The following is an 18,614-nucleotide window of genomic DNA, read 5'->3' on the forward strand; positions in this document are numbered from 1 at the left end:
GGACTCTCAAAATAATATAAGTGAAGCATGAGAGATCAATAATTTCTATAAAATAAAACCACCACCGTGCTCTAAAAGATATAAGTGAAGCACTAGAGCAAAATTATCTAGCTCAAAAGATATAAGTGAAGCACATAGAGTATTCTAATAAATTCTAATTCATGTGTGTCTCTCCCAAAAGGTGTATACAGCAAGGATGATTGTGGTAAACTAAAAAGCAAAGACTCAAACCGTACAAGACGCTCCAAGCAAAACACGTATCATGTGGTGAATAAAAATATAGCCTCAAGTAAAGTTACCGATGGAAGAAGACGAAAGAGGGGATGCCTTCCGGGGCATCCCCAAGCTTAGGCTTTTGTTTGTCCTTGAATTTTACCTTGGGGTGCCTTGGGCATCCCCAAGCTTAGGATCTTCCCACTCCTTATTCCATAATCCATCAAATCTTTACCCAAAACTTGAAAACTTCACAACACAAAACTCAACAGAAAATCTCATGAGCTCCATTAGTATAAGAAAACAAACCACCACTTAAGGTACTGTAATGAACTCATTTTTTATTTATATTGGTGTTAAACCTACTGTATTCCAACTTCTGCATGGTTCATACCCTCCGATACTAGCCATAGATGCATCAAAATAAGCAAACAACACACGAAAAACAGAATATGTCAAAAACAGAACAGTCTGCAGTAATATGTAGGTTTCTAATACTTATGTAACCCCAAAAATTCTGAAATAAATTGCAGGACTTGAGGAATTTGTCTATTAATCATCTGAAAAAATAATGAACCTAATCGCACTCTCCAGTAAAATATGGCAGCAAATCTCGTGAGTGTTAAAGTTTCTGTTTTTTACAGCAAGATCGCAAAGACTTTCCCCAAGTCTTCTCAAAGGTTTTACTTGGCACAAACACTAATTAAAGGCATAAAACCACATCTAAACAGAGGCTACATGAATTATTTATTACTAAACAGAACCAAAAAGCAAGAAACAAAAATAAAATTGGGTTGCCTCCCAACAAGCGCTATCGTTTAACGCCCCCTAGCTAGGCATAAAAGCAAGAATAGATATAGGTATTATCATCTTTGGTATGCAATCCATAAGTGGCTTTCATAATAGATTCATAAGTTAATTTAATTTTATTTCTAGGAAAGTGTTCCATGTCTTTCCTTAACGGAAATTGGAATCTAATATTCCCTTCTTTCATATCAATAATTGCACCAATCGTTCTAAGGAAAGGTCTACCAAGAATAATAGGACATGAAGGATTGCAATCAATATCAAGAACAATGAAATCTATGGGCACATAATTCCTATTTGCAACAATAAGAACATCATTAATCCTTCCCATAGGTTTCTTAATAGTGGAATCCGCGAGGTGCAAATTTAAAGAACAATCATCAAATTCACGAAAACCTAACACATCACACAAAGTTTTTGGAATCGTGGAAACGCTAGCACCCAAATCACATAAAGCATAGCACTCATGATCTTTAATTTTAATTTTAATAGTAGGTTCCCACTCATTATGAAGTTTTCTAGGGATAGAAACTTCTAATTCAAGCTTTTCTTTGTTGGGGAACGTAGTAATTTCAAAAAAAAATCCTATGCACACGCAAGATCATGGTGATGCATAACAACGAGAGGGGAGAGTGTCATCTACGTACCCTCGTAGACCGTAAGCGGAAACGTTATGAGAACGTGGTTGATGTAGTCGAACGTCTTCATGATCTGACCAATCCAAGTACCGAACGTACGGCACCTCCGAGTTCAACACACGTTCAGCTCGATGACGCCCCACGAACTCCGATCCAGCAGAGCTTCACGGGAGAGTTCCGTCAGCACGACCGCATGATGACGGTGATGATGTTGCTACCGACGCAGGGATTCACCTAAGCACCGCTACTATATGATCGAGGTGGATTATGGTGGAGGGGGGCACCGCACACAGCTAAGGGATCAATGATCAACTTGTGTCTCCATGGGGTGCCCCCCTGCCCCCATATATAAAGGAGCAAGGGGGGAGGCCGGCCGGCCCCTGTGGGGCGCGCCAGGAGGAGGAGCCCCCAAGTCCAATTCGGTTTGGGCTAGGGGGCTGCGCACCCTGCCTCCTCTCTTCCACCACTTGGCCCATTGTAACACCCTCGATGCGGCTATATCTCCTACGTGTCGAAGCACGACGTAGAGGCATAACCGCATTGAAAGCAATGTCGCAAGTGAGGTAATCTTCACACAACCCATGTAATACATAAGGGAAAGAGATACATAGTTGGCTTACAATCGCCACTTCACACAATTACATGAATAAAGCATTACATCAACCAAATACAATCAAGGTCCGACTACGGAACCAAAATAAAAGAAGAACCCTAAATGCGACAAGGTCCCCGATCGACCCTAACTGGGCTCCACTACTGATCAACTAGAACGAAACAATACAAAGGACAAGATCTTCATCGAGCTCCTCCTGAGCTTGGTTGCGTCATCTGCACGGTCTCATCGACACCTGCAAACTGGTTTTGGAAATATCTGTGAGTCACGGGGACTCAGCAATCTCACACCCTCGCGATCAAGACTATTTAAACTTATGGATAAGGTAAAAGGTATGAGGTGGAGCTGCAGCAAGCGACTAGCATATATGGTGGCTAACATAGGCAAATGAGAGCGAGAAGAGAAGGCAAAGCACGGTCGAGAAACTATGATCAAGAAGTGATCCTAGAACAACCTACGTCAAGCATAACTCCAACAACCGTGTTCACTTCCCGGACTCCGCCGGAAAGAGACCATCACGGTTACACACGTGGTTGATGTATTTTAATTCAGGTCAACTTCAGGTTTTCTACAACCGGACGTTAACAAATTCCCATCTGCCCATAACCGCGGGCACGGCTTTCGAAAGTTCAAATCCCTGCAGGGGTGTCCCAACTTAGCCCATCACAAGCTCTCACGGTCAACGAAGGATATACCTTCTCCCGAGACATTCCGATCAGACTCGGCATCCCGGTTCTACAAGACATTTTGACAATGGTAAAACTAAACCAGCAACACCGCCCGAATGTGCCGACAAATCCCGATAAGAGCTGCACATATCTCGTTCTCAGGGCACACTCATATGAGCTCTCCATACAACTAAAACCAAACCTCGAGTTTCCCCGAGGGGGCGCTGCACAGGACTCTAGTTTGGACCAACACTCAGAGGAGCACTGGCTCGGGGGGTAAAATAATGATGACCCTCAGGAGCGCGACTCCCAAGGGAAAAGAAAAGGCTAGGTGGCAAATGGTAAAACCAATGTTGGGCATTGCTGAAGGAGTTTTATTCAAAGCGAACTGTTAAGGGGTTCTCATAATAGCCCAACCGCGTAAGGAACGCAAAATCCGGAAACATAACACCGATATGACGGAAACTAGGGCGGCAAGGGTGGAACAAAACACCAGGCATAAGGCCGAGCCTTCCACCCTTTACCAAGTATATAGATGCATTAATTAAATAAGAGATATTGTGATATCCCAACAAGTAAACATGTTCCAACAAGGAACAACATCTCCATGTTTCAACAAGGAACAAACTTCAATCTTCACCTGCAACTAACAACGCTATAAGAGGGGCTGAGCAAAGCGGTAACATAGCCAAACAACGGTTTGCTAGGACAAGGTGGGTTAGAGGCTTGGCTTAACAATATGGGAGGCATGATAAGCAAGTGGTAGGTATCGCAACATAGGCATAGCAAAAGAGTGAGCAACTAGCAAGCAAAGATAGAAGTGATTTCGAGGGTATGGTCATCTTGCCTAAGATCCCGCAAGGAAGAAGAACGAGTCCATGAAGAAGTCAAACGGTCGTAGTCGAACGGTTCCTCACAACGCGACGTTATCAGAACCAACCCGAAGAAACAACACCAGAAAGGAGCAAACAACATAGTAAACAACCACCACATAGACATGGCATGATGCGCAAACAAGTATGATGCATGTCCGGTTTAATGAGGCATGGCATGGCAAAGTGCATAAACAACCCTACAAATTAAGTGGAGCTCAATATGCAACGAGTTGCATTTTGACGGAACACCACGTGACTTATTTAGTTCACTCTCGTTTAGGTACCCAACAAGATTAAATGTTGTTAGCATGGCAAGAGGTGAAGCATAATGAAACTATCTATCTAGGCAAGTTTAAATGAGGCCGGAAGCAACGAACAACAATTCCGGTAAATCCCCATATGCATATATTAGGTTTGGTACTGTTCTGCCCTAAACACAATTTTAGGGTTGTTAAACATGCAAATAAAGGTCACCATATTAAACTAGGCATTTTTCTACCCCATTTACATATAAAAATTATTTAAAATCGAGCTACGGTTATTAAGTTATGAAATAAACTATTTTAACAAACTTCAATCTTCACCTGCAACTAACAACGCTATAAGAGGGGCTGAGCAAAGCGATAACATAGCCAAACAACGATTTGCTAGGACAAGGTGGGTTAGAGGCTTGGCTTAACAATATGGGAGGCATGATAAGCAAGTGATAGGTATCGCAGCATAGGCATAGCAAAAGAGTGAGCAACTAGCAAGCAAAGATAGAAGTGATTTCGAGGGTATGGTCATCTTGCCTAAGATCCCGCAAGGAAGAAGAACGAGTCCATGAAGAAGTCAAACGGTCGTAGTCGAACGGTTCCTCACAACGCGACGTTATCGGAACCAACCCGAAGAAACAACACCAGAAAGGAGCAAACAACATAGTAAACAACCACCACATAGACATGGCATGATGCGCAAACAAGTATGATGCATGTCCGGTTTAATGAGGCATGGCATGGCAAAGTGCACAAACAACCCTACAAATTAAGTGGAGCTCAATATGCAACGAGTTGCATATTGACGGAACACCACGTGACTTATTTAGTTCACTCTCGTTTAGGTACCCAACAAGATTAAATGTTGTTAGCATGGCAAGAGGTGAAGCATAATGAAACTATCTATCTAGGCAAGTTTAAATGAGGCCGGAAGCAACGAACAACAATTCCGGTAAATTCCCATATGCATATATTAGGTTTGGTACTGTTCTGCCCTAAACACAATTTTAGGGTTGTTAAACATGCAAATAAAGGTCACCATATTAAACTAGGCATTTTTCTATCCCATTTACATATAAAAATTATTTAAAACCGAGCTACGGTTATTAAGTTATGAAATAAACTATTTTAACATGTCATTTGTGCAAAACAATGCAAATAACAATTTTAATCAGTTTTAACAGGGATAAAAGTTGCATATTGTTAAAGAACATGAAAAACTGAGCAAGATTCATATATGACATGTTTCATTTGGATGCATGGATATTTAGTTATGAGCATTTTAAACTGATGGCATTACTGTAAATAAGAATGCACTGGGAAATGGCAAAATGCACATACTGAAAAAAAATATGCACGGGCCGGATTCAACGCACTGTGCAAGCCCGGTAGCAGATTTGGCCCGAAGTGGATGTGTGCGTGCAAACAGTACATGAAAAACGGAGAAAAAAATGGGGCCGGCTGGGACTTGAATCCCACGACCTCCTGGATAGAGGAGCAGGGTGTTTACCACTGCGCTGCTGCTGCATGTTGTGCAAAGCAAGGGCGTTCCTCTACTTGAACAAAACCAGAGATCAGGCCTTCTTCTTCGTGGATCACCAAGGAACTGGGGACGCCGGCGAGCAAGACGGCGACCGTCGCGACCACAGGCTAACGGCGGGGGTGCGGAAAACAGTGAGGATGCAGCTACAGGATGGGCGCGTTCAGCGGCTCGACCTCGAGCTCACGCTCGACTCGGGCATGGCACGGCGGCTTCAGGCGACGCAGGGCGGCAGTGCTGTTCACCGGCGAAGTCCGGCAGCGACGGCGAGGCCTTGAGGTGGAGCAGAGGCGAGGTCTTGGCGCGGACGAGCAAGGCAGCAGGGAGGCTGGAGACGTCGGATCCGAGGCCGGGGCCGGAGGAACTTGATCCCGGCAATGACGAAGCTTCCGCGGGCGGCCATGGCATATCCCACTCGTTCCCTGTGAAGAGAGAGAGGGTGAGGCGAGAGAGATTTCGAGAGAGCGGCACGGGGAGGAAGGGAGCAGGGCACGGCCTGGTGGCGCTGGTTGCCGGCGGCGGTGGCGCGAGGTGGATCACCAGGCGGGGACGAGGGGGCCCGGGTGCGTCCTGAACTCCGGCTCGATGCAGAAGCAGAGAAGGAGGCGGCCAGAGAAGAGCTTGGGCTGTGGCGCGAAGAAGAAGCAGCAACGTGGTCGGTGGGCAGGGGAGGCCGGCGAACGACGGGGATGGTCGGAGAAGATCCCATGGAGGCGGCCAACCGAGAAGATGAGGCAGAGCTCGAGCAAGGAGCCATGGCGTGGGTCTCCCTGTAGAGGAAGAAACAGGGGGAGATATGAGTAGTGAGAGAGAGGATCAGAGGAGGAAGGAAAGGGCAGGGGCGAGGCTCATCTGTTGGGTCCGCCGGCGGCGTGGCTGACCGGACGAAGACCGGGAGGAGGCTGCAGGTGCTGTGGTTGGTGGAGATCGATGGATTGGTCTAGTGGGGAAAAAGTAGGTGGAGCTCGGTCTGGCTACGAGGTGGATCTGGGAAGATCCCGAGGGGAAGGGTGAGTGGGTGGCGGCGGCGCGATGGAATAAGGGGGAGGATTTTTAGGGTTAGGCTAGAGTTGATCTATATACAGCAAAAGGCTAAGTTTAGGGGTATCTGGACCCTCCGATCTTAATTGGACGGTCTCGGATAAACAGGCTAGGGAGATCAAATAAGAAAACGGAGACGTTTTGTAGACGTTTGGGGATGATCCGGATCCAACGGTGACGACTGCCCGGGTCAGGTCCGGGACAACTTTCGGACGCGCGTGAGGGGCTGCGGGCTGACGAGAGAGGTTAGGTTGGACCTGGCGGTAGGTAGAGAGTTGTGTAGACGGTCTAGGGAGGAAAGAGAGGGAAAGCTCGGCAACAGTTTTCGGAGACCGAAAACGTCCGACGTTAGACCGGCTATACTGCCGCTATAGTTAAACATGGGGCGTCAAACGAACTCCGAATGCGATGAAACTTGACAGGCGGCCTACCTACAACATAAAAACACTGCACGCCAACTTTCATCCCATTCCGAGAACATTTTCCGGCCACTTATAAAATACTATTTCGGACAAGCCGCGGACGCGTGCGAGTGTGTCTGGGCTCAGAACGGGCAACGGAGGGAACTGGGGGAACCCAGGCGGATGCAGGTTTTGAAAACATGATGATGCGATGCACATGATGACATGACGAGATGCAACACGCAAGCGAAAAGACATGGCAACGCAGCGAATAACTAGAAGACACCTGGCACATTGGTCTCGGGGCGTTACACCCATGAGGCCCAATACTTCTTCCCCGTATTCCCGTAACGCTCCGGTACTCCGAAAAAGACCCGAATCACTCAGAACCTTTACGATGTCCCAATATAGTCGTCCAATATATCGATCTTTACGTCTCGACCATTTCGAGACTCCTCCTCATGTCCCTGATCTCATCCGGGACTCTGAACTACCTTCGGTACATCAAATCACATAAACTCATAATACCGATCGTCACCGAATGTTAAGCGTGCGGACCCTACGGGTTCGAGAACTATGTAGACATGACCGAGACACGTCTCTGGTCAATAACCAATAGCGGAACCTGGATGTTCATATTGGCTCCTACATATTCTACGAAGATATTTATCGGTCAAACCGCATAACAACATACGTTGTTCCCTTTGTCATCGGTATGTTACTTACCCGAGATTCGATCGTCGGTATCTCAATACCTAGTTCAATCTCGTTACCGGCAAGTCTCTTTACTCGTTCCGTAATGCATCCTCCCGCAACTAACTCATTAATCACATTGCTTGCAAGGCTTATAGTGATATGCATTACTGATAGGGCCCAGAGATACCTCTCCGACAATCGGAGTGACAAATCCTAATCTTGATCTATGCCAACTCAACAAGTACCATCGGAGACACCTGTAGAGCACCTTTATAATCACCCAGTTATGTTGTGACGTTCGGTAGCACACAATGTGTTCCTCCGGTATTCGAGAGTTGCATAATCTCATAGTCAGAGGAACATGTATAAGTCATGAAGAAAGCAGTAGCAACAAACTAAACGATCATCGTGCTAAGCTAACGGAATGGGTCAAGTCAATCAGATCATTCTCTAATGATGTGATCCCGTTAACTTAACCATCTTTGATTCAACAAGCTAGTCAAGTAGAGGCATACTAGAGACACTTTGTTTGTCTATGTATTCACACATGTACTAAGTTTCCGGTTAATACAATTCTAGCATGAATAATAAACATTTATCATGATATAAGGAAATAAATAATAACTTTATTATTGCCTCTAGGGCATATTTCCTTCAGTCCCCCACTTGCACTAGAGTCAATAATCTAATTCACATCTTTATGTGATTAGTTTCACATCTCCATGTGACTAATACCCAAAGGGTTTACTAGAGTCAATACTCTAGTTCCCATCTTTATGTGATTAACACCCAAAGAGTGATCATGTTTTGCTTGTGAGAGAAGTTTAGTCTACGGGTCTGCAACATTCAGATTCGTATGTATTTTGCAAATTTCTATGTCTACAATGCTCTGCACGGAGCTACTCTAGCTAATTGCCCCCACTTTCAATATGTATCCAGACTTAGAGTCATCTAGATTGATGTAAAAATCTTGCATCGACATAGCTCTTTACGACGAACTCTTTTATCACCTCCATAACCGAAAAATATTTCCTTAGTCCTCTAAGGATAATTTTGACCGCCGTCTAGTGATCTACTCCTAGATCACTATTGTACTCCCTTGCCAGAATCATGCTAAGGTATACAATAGGACTGGTAAACTGCATAGCATACTTTATAGAACCTATGACTGAGGCATAGGGAATGAATTTTCATTCTCTTTCTATTTTCTGCTGTGGTCGGGTTTTGAGTCTTTACTCAACTTCACACCTTGCAACACAGGCAAGAACTCTTTGTTTGACTATTCCATTTTGAACTACTTCAAAATCTTGTCAAGGTATGTAGTCATTGAAAAAAAACATATCAAGCGTCTTGATCTATCTCTATAGATCTTGATGCTCAATATGTAAGTAGCTTCATCGAGGTCTTTCTTTGAAAAAACTCTTTTCAAACACTCCTTTATGCTTTCCAGAAAATTCTACATTATTTCCGATCAACAATATGTCATTCACATATACTTATCAGAAATGTTGTAGTGCTCCCACTCACTTTCATGTAAATACAGGCTTCACCGCAAGTCTGTATAAAACCATATGCTTTGATCACTTTATCAAAGCATATATTCCAACTCCGAGATGCTTGCACCAGTCCATAGATGGATCGCTGGAGCTTGCTTACTTTGTTAGCACCTTTAGTATCGACAAAACCTTCTGGTTGCATCATATACAACTTCTTCTTTAAGAAACCCATTAAAGGAATGCAGTTTTGACATCCATTTGCCAGATTTTATAAAATGCGGCAACTGCTAACATGATTCAGACAGACTTTTAAGCATTGATACGAGTGAGAAAATCTCATCGTAGTTAACACCTTGTCGAAAACATTTTGCGACAATTCGAGCTTTGTAGATAGTAACACTACTATCAGTGTTCGTCTTCCTATTGAAGATCCATTTATTCTCAATGACTCACTGATCATCGGGCAAGTCAATCAAAGTCCATACTTTGTTCTCATACATGGATCCCATCTCAGATTTCATGGCCTCAATCCATTTCGCGGAATCTGGGCTCATCATCGCTTCTTCATAGTTCGTAGGTTCGTAATGGTCTAGTAACATGATTTCCAAAAAGGATTACCTTACCACTCTGGTGCGTACCATACTTTGGTTATCCTATGAGGTTTGGTAGTAACTTGATCTGAAGTTTCATGATCGTCATCATTAGCTTCCTCACTAATTGGTGCAGGAGTCATAGGAACAGATTTCTGTGATGAACTACTTTCCAATAAGGGAGCAGGTACAGTTACCTCATGAAGTTCTACTTTCCTCCCACTCACTTCTTTCGAGAGAAACTCCTTCTCTAGAAAGGATCCATTCTTAGCAACGAATGTCTTGACTTCGGATCTTTGATAGAAGGTGTACCCAACAGTCTCCTTTGGGTATCCTATGAAGACACATTTCTCCGATTTGGGTTCGAGCTTATCAGGTTGAAGTTTTTTCACATAAGCATCGCAACCCCAAACTTTAAAAAATGACAACTTTCGTTTCTTGCCAAACCACAGTTCATATGGCGTCGTCTCAACGGATTTAGATGGTGCCCTATTTAACGTGAAAGCAGCTGTCTCTAATGCATAACCCCAAAACAATAGTGGTAAATCTGTAAGAGACATCATAGATTGCACCATATCTAATAAAGTACGGTTACGATGTTTGGACACACCATTACACTGTGGTGTTCCAGGTGGCGTGAGTTGCAAAACTATTCCGCATTGTTTCAAATGAAGACCAAACTCGTAACTCAAATATTCTCCTCCACGATCAGATCGTAGAAACTTTATTTTTTGTTGTCACGATGATTTTCCATTTCACTCTGAAATTATTTGAACTTTTCAAATGTTTCAGATTTATGTTTCATCAAGAAGATATACCCATATCTTACTCAAATCATCTGTGAAGGTCAGAAAATAACGATACCTGCCGCGAGCCTCAACACTCATCGGACTGCATACATCAGTATGTATTATTTCCAACAAGTCTGTTGCTCGCTCCATTGTTCCGGAGAACGGAGTCTTAGTCATCTTTCCCATGAGGCATGGTTCGCAAGCATCAACTGATTCATAATCAAGTGATTCCAAAAGCCCATCAGCATGGATTTTGTTCATGCGCTTTACACCAATATGACCTAAATGGCAGTGCCACAAATAAGTTGCACTATCATTATTAACTTTGCATATTTTGGCTTCAATATTATGAATATGTGTATCACTACAATCGAGATTCAATAAACCATTCACCTTGGGTGTATGACCATTGAAGGTTTTATTCATGTAAATAGAACAATAATTATTCTCTGACTTTAAATGAATAACTGTATTGCAATAAACATGATCAAATCATATTCAGGCTTAACGCAAACACCAAATAACATTTATTTAGGTTCAACACTAATCCCGAAAGTATAGGGAGTGTGCGATGATGATCATATCAATCTTGGAACCACTTCCAACACACATCGTCACTTCACCCTTAACTAGTTTCTGTTCATTCTGCAACTCCCGTTTCGAGTTACTAATCTCAGCAACTGAACTAGTATCAAATACTGAGGGGTTGCTATAAACACTAGTAAAGTACACATCAATAACATGTATATCAAATATACCTTTGTTCACTTTGCCATCCTTCTTATCCGCCAAATACTTGGGGCAGTTCTTCTTCCAGTGACCAGTCCCTTTGCAGTAGAAGCACTTAGTCTCGGGCTTAGGTCTAGACATGGGCTTTTCACTTGAGCACCAACTTGCTTGTCGTTTTTCTTGAAGTTCCCCTTCTTCCCTTTGCCCTTTTCTTGAAACTAGTGGTCTTGTCAACCATCAAAACTTGATGCTTTTCTTGATTTCTACCTTCGTCGATTTCAGCATCACGAAGAGCTTGGGAATCGTTTCTGTTATCCCTTGCATATTATAGTTCATCATGAAGTTCCAGTAACTTGGTGATGGTGACTAGAGAACTCTATCAATCACTATCTTATCTGGAAGATTGACTCCCACTTGATTCAAGTGATTGTAGTACTCAGACATTCTGAGCATATGCTCACTAGTTGAGCTATTCTCCTCCATCTTGTAGGCAAAGTACCGTCAGAGGTCGGGCATGAGCATGAAATACCAATTTCAACTCTTAGAACATCTTATATGCTCTATGGCGTTAAAAACGCTTTTGAAATCCCGGTTCTAAGCCGTAAAGCATGGTGCACTAAACTATCAAGTATTCATCATACCGAGCTTTACCAAACGTTCATAACGTCTGTATCTGCTCCTGCAATAGGTTTGTCACCTAGCGGTGCATCAAGGACATAATTCTTCTATGCAGAAATGAGGATAATCCTCAGATCACGGACCTAGTCCACATCATTTCTACTATCATTTTTCAACATAGTGTTTCTCTAGGAACATATCAAAAATAAATGGGGAGCTACATCGCGAGCTATTGATCTACAACATAGTTATGCAAAATACTATCAGGACTAAGTTCATGATAAATTAAAGTTCAATTGATCAAATTACTTAAGAACTCCCACTTAGATAGATATCCATCTAATCATCTAAGTGATCACGTGATCCATATCAACTAAACCATAACCGATCATCACGTGAGATGGAGTAGTTTTCAATGGTGAACATCTTTATGTTGATCATATCTACTATATGATTCACGCTCGACCTTTCGGTCTCAGTGTTCCGAGGCCATATCTGCATATGCTAGGCTCGTCAAGTTTAACCCGAGTATTCTGCATGTGCAAAACTGTCTTACACCCGTTGTAGATGAACGTTGAGCTTATCACACCCGATCATCACGTGGTGTCTCGGCACGACGAACTTTGGCAACGGTGCATACTCAGGGAGAACACTTTTACCTTGAAATTTAGTGAGAGATCATCTTATAATGCTACCGTCAAACAAAGCAAAATAAGATGCATAAAGGATAAACATCACATGCAATCAATATAAGTGATATGATATGGCCATCATCATCTTGTGCCTTTGATCTCCATCTCCAAAGCACTGTCATGGTCACCATCGACCGACGCGACACCTTGATCTCCATCGTAGCATCGCTGTCGTCTCGCCATCTATTGCTTCTACGACTATCGCTACCGCTTAGTGATAAAGTAAAGCAATTACAGGGTGATTGCATTGCATACAACAAAGCGACAACCATATGGCTCCTGCCAGTTGCCGATAACTCCGTTACAAAACATGATCATCTCATACAATAAATATAGCATCATGGCTTGACCATATCACATCACAACATGCCCTGCAAAAACAAGTTAGACGTCATCTACTTTATTGTTGCAAGTTTTACGTGGCTGCTACGGGCTAAGCAAGAACCATTCTTACCTACGTATCAAAACCACAACGATAGTTTTTCAAGTTAGTACTGTTTTAATCTTCTCAAGGACCGGGCGTAGCCACACTCGGTTCAACTAAAGTTGGAGAAACTGACACCCGCCAGCCACCTGTGTGCAAAGCACGTCGGTAGAACCAGTCTCGCGTAAGTGTACGCGTAATGTCGGTTCGGGCCGCTTCATCCAACAATACCGCCAAACCAAAGTATGACATGCTGGTAAGCAGTATGACTTGTATCGCCCACAACTCTCTTGTGTTCTACTCATGCATATAACATCTACGCATAAACCTGGCTCTGATACCACTGTTGGGGAACGTAGTAATTTTAAAAAAAAATCCTACGCACACGCAAGATCATGGTGATGCATAGCAATGAGAGGGGAGAGTGTTGTCTACGTACCCTCGTAGACCATAAGTGGAAGCGTTATGAGAACGTGGTTGATGTAGTCAAACGTCTTCACGATCCGACCGATCCAAGTACCGAACGCACGGCACCTTCGAGTTCAGCACACGTTCAGCTCGATGACGTCCCACGAACTCCGATCCAGCAGAGCTTCACGAGTGAGTTCCGTCAGCACGATGTTGTGATGACGGTGATGATGTTGCTCCCGACGCATGGCTTCGCCTAAGCACCGCTACGATATGATCAAGGTGGATTATGGTGGAGGGGGGCACCGCACACGGCTAAGTGATCAATGATCAACTTGTGTCTCCATGGGGTGCCCCCTGCCCCCGTATATAAAGGAGCAAGGGGGAGGCCGGCCGGCCCCTGTAGGGCGCGCCAGGAGGAGTCCTCCTCCTAGTAGGAGTAGGACTCCCCTTTCCTACTCCTACTAGGAGGAGGAAAGGAAGGGGGAAGAGGAGAAGGAAGGAGAGGGAGGAAAGGAGGAAAGGGGGGCCGCCCCCCTAGTCCAATTCGGTTTGGGCTAGGGGGGTCGCGCAGCCTGCCTCCTCTCTTCCACCACTTGGCCCATGAGGCCCAATACTTCTTCCCCATATTCCCGTAACTCCCCGGTACACCGAAAAATACCTGAATCACTCGGAACCTTTCCGATGTCCGAATATAGTCGTTTAATATATCGATCTTTACGTCTCGACCATTTCGAGACTCCTCGTCATGTCCCCGATCTCATCCGGGACTCCAAACTACCTTCGGTACATCAAATCACATAAACTCATAATGCCGATCGTCACCGAATGTTAAGCGTGCGGACCCTACGGGTTCGAGAACTATGTAGACATGACCGAGACACGTCTCTGGTCAATAACCAATAGCGGAACCTGGATGTTCATATTGGCTCCTACATATTCTACGAAGATCTTTATCGGTCAAACCGCATAACAACATACGTTGTTCCCTTTGTCATCGGTACGTTACTTGCCCGAGATTCGATCGTCGGTATCTCAATACCTAGTTCAATCTCGTTACCGGCAAGTCTCTTTACTCGTTCCGTAATGCATCATCCCACAACTAACTCATTAATCACATTGCTTGCAAGGCTTATAGTGATATGCATTACCGAGAGGGCCCAGAGATACCTCTCCGACAATCGGAGTGACAAATCCTAATCTCGATCTATGCCAACTCAACAAGTACCATCGGAGACACCTATAGAGAACCTTTATAATCACTCAGTTACGTTGTGACGTTTGGTAGCACACAAAGTGCTCCTCCGGTATTCGGGAGTTGCATAATCTCATAGTCAGAGGAACATGTATAAGTCACGAAGAAAGCAGTAGCAACAAACTAAACGATCATCGTGCTAAGCTAACAGAATGGGTCAAGTCAATCACATCATTCTCTAATGATGTGATCCCGTTAATCAAATGACAACTCATGTCTATGGCTAGGAAACTTAACCATCTTTGATTCAACGAGCTAGTCAAGTAGAGGCATACTAGTGACACTTTGTTTATTTATGTATTCACACATGTACTAAGTTTCCGGTTAATACAATTCTAGGATGAATAATAAACATTTTTCATGATATAAGGAAATAAATAATAACTTTATTATTGCATCTATGGCATATTTCCTTCATTCTTCATAAGATTGCATTAAAGCATCAACAATATGTTTAGTAAAAGCTTTATTTTGACTATAAGCATGCGGAGAATTTAGCATGGATTGCAACAAGGAAATACAATATATCAAAGAGAAATTATCATAATTAAATTCTGTGAAATCCAAAATAGTGGGTTCATTGCTATGTAAAGTTTTGACCTCTCCAATCCTGCTTTTACCAATTTTTGCATCAAGATCTAAAAACTCCGAATCATTGGGACACTTTTTAACTAAAGTTGACTCATCTCCAGTCCCATCACGATCAAGATTCATATTTCAAAACAAAGATTTAATAGGAAACACATCAATCACTTTTAGATCTTCATCCTTATTATCATCAAAACTAGAAGAACACGCTTTCACAAAGCAATCTTTTTTTGCACGCATCCTAGCAGTTCTTTCTTTGCAGTCATCAATGGAAATTCTCATAGATTTCAGAGACTCATTGATATCATGCTTAGGTGGAATATATATAAGTTTCAAAGAATCAACATCAAGAGAAATTATATCCACGTTCCTAGCCAACTCATCAATCTTAGACAATTTTTCTTCAATCAAAGCATTGAAACTCTTTTGTGATCTAATAAATTCTTTAATACTAGATTCAAAATCAGAGGGCATATTATTATTATTATTTCCATAAGAATTGTTGTAGGAATTACCATAATTATTAGATGAATTACTAGGATACGGCCTAGGATTAAAGTTTCCTCTATACATGTTGTTACCAAAATTGTTCCTACCAACAAAATTCACATCCATAGATTCATTATTACTCTCAATCAAAGTAGACAAAGGCATATCATTAGGATCAGAAGAAACGCTCTTATTAGCAAATAATTTCATAAGTTCATCCATCTTTCCACTCAAAACATTAATTTCTTCTATAGCATGCACCTTTTTACTAGTAGATCTTTTGGTGTGCCATTGAGAATAATTAACCATAATATTATCTAGGAGTTTGGTAGCTTATCCCAAAGTGATTTCCATAGAAGTGCCTCCCGCTGCCGAATCTAAAAGATTTCTAGAAGCAAAATTCAATCTAGCATAAAAACAATTGTATGATCATCCATAAATTCAGACCATGTGTAGGGCAATTACGAATCATTAATTTCATCATGTCCCAAGATTGTGCAACATGCTCATGATCTAGTTGCTTAAAGTTCACAATTTCGTTTTTATGAGAGATGATCTTAGCGGGAGGAAAATACTTAGAGATAAAAGCATCTTTGCACTTGTTCCAAGAATCAATACTATTTTTAGGCAAAGAAGAAAACCAAGTTTTAGCACGATCTCTAAGTGAAAACGGAAATAGCTTCAATTTAACGATAGCATTATCCACATCTTTCTTCTTTTTCATATCACACAAATCAACAAAGTTGTTCATATGGGTAGCGGCATCTTCACTAGGAAAGCCGAAAAACGGATCTTTCAGGACAAGATTCAGCAAAGCGGCATTATTTTCACAAGGTTCGGCATCGGTAAGAGGAGCAATCGGAGTGTTAATAAAATCATTATTGTTGGCATTGGAAAAATCACACAATTTAGTATTATCTTGAGCTATCGTGACAAACAATCCAACACACAAGCACACAAGAGGCAAGTGAAAAAGAGACGGACGGAAAGAGAGAAGGGGAACGGAGAAAGAGGGCGAATAAAATGGCAAGGTGAAGTGGGGGAGAGGAAAACGAGAGGCAAATGGCAAATAATTTAATGCGAGGGATAAGAGTTTGTGATGGGTACTTGGTATGTCTTGACTTGTGCGTAGATCACCCCGGCAACGGCGCCAGAAATCCTTCTTGCTACCTCTTGAGCACTGCGCTGGTTTTCCCTTGAAGAGGAAAGGGTGATGCAGCAAAGTAGCGTAAGTATTTCCCTCAGTTTTTGAGAACCAAGGTATCAATCCAGTAGGAGACTACACGCAAGTCCCTCGTACCTACACAAACAAATAAGAACCTCGCAACCAACGCGATAAAGGGGTTGTCAATCCCTTCACGGTCACTTACGAGAGTGAGATCTGATAGAGATAATAATAATAAGATAAATATTTTTGGTATTTTTATGATATAGGTTGAAAGTAAAGATTGCAAAATAAAATAGATTCGAAACTTATATGATAAAAGATAGACCCGGGGGCCATAGGTTTCACTAGTGGCTTCTCTCAAGATAGCATAAGTATTACGGTGGGTGAACAAATTACTGTCGAGCAATTGATAGAAAAGTGCATAATTATGAGAATATCTAGGCATGATCATGTATATAGGCATCACGTCCGCGACAAGTAGAGCGAAATGATTCTGCATCTACTACTATTACTCCACACATCGACCGCTATCCAGCATGCACCTAGAGTATTAAGTTCATAAGAATAGAGTAACGCATTAGGCAAGATGACATGATGTAGAGGGATAAACTCAAGCAATATGATATAAAACCCATCTTTTTATCCTCGATGGCAACAATACAATACGTGCCTTGTTGCCCCTGCTGTCACTAGGAAAGGACACCGTAAGATTGAACCCAAAGCTAAGCACTTCTCCCATTGCAAGAAAGATCAATCTAGTAGGCCAAACCAAACTGATAATTCGAATAGACTTGCAAAGATAACCAATCATACATAAAATATTTAAGAGAAGAATCAAATATTGTTCATAGATAAACTTGATCATAAACCCATAATTCATAGGATCTCGACAAACACACCGCAAAAGGAGTTACATCAAATAGATCTCCAAGAAGATCGAGGAGAACATTGTATTGAGATCCAAAGAGAGAGAAGAAGCCATCTAGCTAATAACTATGGACCCGAAGGTCTGTGGTAAACTACTCACACATCATCGGAGAGGCTATGGTGTTGATGTAGAAGCCCTCCGTGGTCGATTCCCCCTCCGGCGGAGCTCCGGAAAAGGCCCCAAGATGGGATCTCACGGGTACAGAAGGTTGCGGCGGTGGAAATAGGGTTTCGTGGTGCTCCTGCATGTTTTTGGGGTATATGGATATATATATATATAGGAGGAAGAAGTAGGTCGGTGGAGCTACGAGGGGCCCACGAGGGTGGGGGCGCGCCCAGCGGGGCAGGCGCGCCTCCCTGCCTCATGGCCTCCTCGTTGATTTCTTAACGTCTACTCCAAGCCCCCTGGATCACATTTGTTCCAAAAATAACTCTCCCAAAGATTTCATTTCATTTGGATTCCGTTTGATATTCCTTTTCTGCGAAACACTGAAATAGGCAAAAAAACAACAATTTGCACTCGGCCTTGGGTTAGTAGGTTAGTCCCAAAATAATATAGAAGTGTATAAATAAGCCCATTAACATCCAAAACAGATAATATAATAGCATGGAACAATAAAAAATTATAGATACGTTGGAGCCGTATCACTGGACAGCTCGGATACATTCATACAAACATGATATCCTTCGAGC

At 42.7% G+C, this 18,614-nt stretch overlaps 1 long non-coding RNA gene across 1 annotated transcript; it reads right to left on the minus strand.

Annotated features, from left to right (window-relative positions):
• Nucleotides 1-2,227: 2,227 nt before the first annotated feature.
• LOC147979812 (uncharacterized) lies at nucleotides 2,228-6,645 on the minus strand. The gene is made up of 2 exons (XR_015619021.1): nucleotides 3,787-6,645; nucleotides 2,228-2,513 (listed from the first exon to the last, which is right to left on the minus strand). It is a non-coding gene; the product is annotated as an uncharacterized LOC147979812 (long non-coding RNA).
• Nucleotides 6,646-18,614: the final 11,969 nt, after the last annotated feature.

The sequence above is a fragment of the Triticum urartu genome, chromosome 3A, assembly GCF_056163025.1.
Source record: "Triticum urartu cultivar PI428250 chromosome 3A, HENAU_Tu73, whole genome shotgun sequence".
Classification (NCBI taxonomy): domain Eukaryota; kingdom Viridiplantae; phylum Streptophyta; class Magnoliopsida; order Poales; family Poaceae; genus Triticum; species Triticum urartu.